The 3337-nt window shown below is 45.1% G+C and overlaps 1 pseudogene; it reads left to right on the top strand.

Annotated features, from left to right (window-relative positions):
* Nucleotides 1-1614: 1614 nt before the first annotated feature.
* On the top strand, nt 1615-2908 carry LOC112296921 (keratin, type I cytoskeletal 18 pseudogene; annotated as a pseudogene).
* The last annotated feature ends 429 nt before the right edge of the window (nt 2909-3337 follow it).

The following is a 3337-nucleotide window of genomic DNA, read 5'->3' as shown; positions in this document are numbered from 1 at the left end:
ACCCAATAATCTTTAGCTATCACTCCCCTATCCCCACGCCGACAGTCCTACCCCAGCCCTAAGCAATCACTAATCTACTTCCTGTCTTCGCAGATTTCTCTGTTCTGGATTTTCATATAAATGGAATCATATACTATACGGTCTTTGTGACTGGATCCTTTCACTTGGCATAATGTTTCAAGGTTTATCCATGTTGTAGCATATATCAGCACTCCATCCCTTTTTATGGCCAAATAATGTTCTATTGTATGGATATACCAGTTTATTTATCCATTTGTCAGCTGATGAACATTCGGGTTGTCTCCAGTTTGGGGTTATTATGAATTAATGTTGTTGTAAACAATCTCGTCCAGGTTTCTATGTGGACATGTTTTTCATTTTGCTTGTATCTACACCTAGGAGTTGCATTTCTGTGTCACGTGGTAGAGGTCTGTGTTTAATCATTTGACAAACTACCAGACTGATTTCCAAAACAGCTGTACCCTTCTACATTCCCAGCTAGTGTGTACATTCTCCACATCCTCATTGGCACCTGTTATTATTGGACTTGTTCATTGTGGCCATTCCAGTGCGTGTGACATGGTATCTCATTATGATTTTGATTTCCATTTTCCTTATGACCAATGATGTTGAACATATTTTCAAGTGTTTATTGGCCATTTGTGTATCTTCTTCACAGGAATCTCGATTCAGATTCTTGGTCCGTTTTTGAATAGGGAGCCAGGTAACTTTTATATTACACATTATTTTGCAGCTGATTTTTCGGCTAACATTAAATAATAAGAATAGCAAATAGTGTAAGTGTGGGGAAGCTATTAGAGAAAGACATGCCAGCTTACTTGATATAACGGGAGAAGGAAAAAACATAAGAAGCAAGCATAAAAACTTAAAAAGCAGAACATTCTTCAGTCTCCCAGGATGGAGAGGACAGTGTCAAAGGGCCCTGACTGCCTCTGTGCTACAACATGGAAAGTGATGGGAGCGAAGGTCACTGTGGGGACCTTGAGTCCTCTTACAGGATCATTTTACACTCTGTAGGGACTGTTCACAAAGTCTGGTAGGTTTATAATACAATTTGAAGCTATGGTGAAGGGGGGATTAATAATTCTTATCAGTAGTGTGTTCTTAAATGTGTAACAACCAACTCTCCAGAAAGAAGAAATGGTCTGCTCTGTACTTCCATTGCTGATTTCAGGCTACCAAAGTGTTGTCAACCAGCACAATTTCCTGAAAATTCAACAACTGTCTCACAAGCCAGTAAAAGCCATCTTGGACATACCACAGCTTGATGTGTGACTGATTTAAGCTAGTCACTGTGTTAGTCTCTTTACATATGATATCCATTACCTCATTACTGCTCTCAACAACCTTTAAGAAGAAATAAGTGTATTCACTCCCAAAGTAGACGGAGGCTCAGAAAGATTTTGTAAATGCACCCAGGGAGACACAGATAGGAAGTGCCATTCTGGTCTTTCCAAAGTCTGTTCTTCCTGGTATACTAATTGATAACTTATTTTTTAAAGTTAGTCAAAAACAATTCTTAAATTGGATTAAAAGTTACTTCTGGGCAGCTTCAACCTGAGTCACGACTCCTCACCTTCCTCCCTGAACAACATGAGCTTCAGCACATGCTCCAGCTTCTCCACAAGCTACCGGACCCTGGGCTCCATGCGGTCACCCAGCTACAAGGTCCAGCTGGCCAGCAGCGCAGCCAGTGTCTATACAGGCACCGGGGGCTCAAGCTCCCAGATATTGGTGTCCTGCACCACCAGAGTATAGGACAGATGGGGATCCAGGGACCTGGCTATAGGGATGGCTTGGGGGTCTGGTGGGCATAGGAGACATCCAGAGCGAGAAGGAAACTATGCAATGTCTGAATGACCACCTGGCCTCCTACCTGGAGAAGGTAAGAAGCCTGGAGGCTGATAATGGGATACTGGAAAGCAAAATCTCAGAACACCTAGAGAAGAAGGGACCCCAGGTCAGAGACTGAGGGCATTATTTCAAGACCATCAAGGACCTGAGGATTCAGATCTTTGCAAACTCTGTGGACAACGCCCACATAATTCTGCTGATTGACAATGCCTGTCTTGCTGCCGATGACTTCAGAGGCAAGTATGAGATGGAGCTGGCCATGTGCCAGTCTGTGGAGAATGACATCAATGGGCTCTGAAAGGTCATTGATGACACCAACATCACTCAGCTGCAGCTGGAGACAGAGGTCAAGGCTCTCAAGGAGGAGTTGCTCTTTATGAAGAAGAACCACGAGGAGGAAGTAAATGGTCTACAAAACCAGATTGCCAATTCTGGGTTGACTGTGGAGGTGGATGTCCCCAAATCTCAGGACCTCAGCAAAATCATGGCAGACATCGGGGCCCAGTATGACGAGCTGGCTCAGAAGAACCGAGAGGAGCTGGACAAGTACTGGTCCCATCAGATTGAAGAGAGCACCACAGTGGTCACCTCGCAGACCGCTGAGACAGGCACTGCTGAGACGACACTCACGGAGCTGAGACGTACAGTCCAGTCGTTGGAGACTGACCTGGACTCAATGAGGAATCTGAAAGTTAGATTGGAGAACAGCCTGACAGAGGTGGAGACGCGCTATGCCATGCAGATGGAACAGCTCAATGAGATCCTGCTGCACCTGGAGTCACAGCCGGCCCAGACCCGGGCAGAGGGGCAGCACCAGGCCCAGGAGTATGAGGCCCTGCTGAACATCAAGGTCAAGCTGGAGGCTGAAATTGCCACTTACCTCAGCCTCCTGGGAGAAGGGGAGGAATTCAATCTTGTTGACACCCTGGACAAGAGCCCCTCCTTACAAACCACCCAAAAGACCACGACCCACAGGATTGTGGGTGGCAGAGTGGTGCCTGAGGTCAACGACACCAAAGTTCTGAGGCATTAAAGGCAGCAGAAGTGGGCATCCCATGGCAGGGCAGAAGGCTAATAAAAAGTTCATTGAAAGACAAAAAAAAAAAACCGTGCTTCTGAGGAAGATTAATCCAATATTCTGAACTTTTACTCCACAAGCCTTACCATCGGTGGGAAAGTGAAATATAATGTGTAGGTATTAAAATCAGAAAAATAAACTAATGAGCAAAACAGAACCAGGGACATGGAAACAGGGAATAAACTGACAGCTGCCAGAGGAAAGGGGGGAGGAAGGGAATGGTGAAAAAAGGGGAAGGGATCAGTCAAAGAACATGTATGAATGACCCACAGACAGGGACAATGGTGTGGGGATTAACTGTGGGAGCAGGGTTGTGGACTGAGCAGAAGAGTGCAAAGGGGGGAAAAATTGGGACAACTACAATAGAATAAATAAGAATTTTTT

Source organism: Desmodus rotundus, chromosome 11, assembly GCF_022682495.2.
Source record: "Desmodus rotundus isolate HL8 chromosome 11, HLdesRot8A.1, whole genome shotgun sequence".
Classification (NCBI taxonomy): Eukaryota; Metazoa; Chordata; class Mammalia; order Chiroptera; family Phyllostomidae; genus Desmodus; species Desmodus rotundus.
Note: the sequence above shows the minus strand (reverse complement) of the source record. Positions and strands in the feature narration are given on the sequence as shown.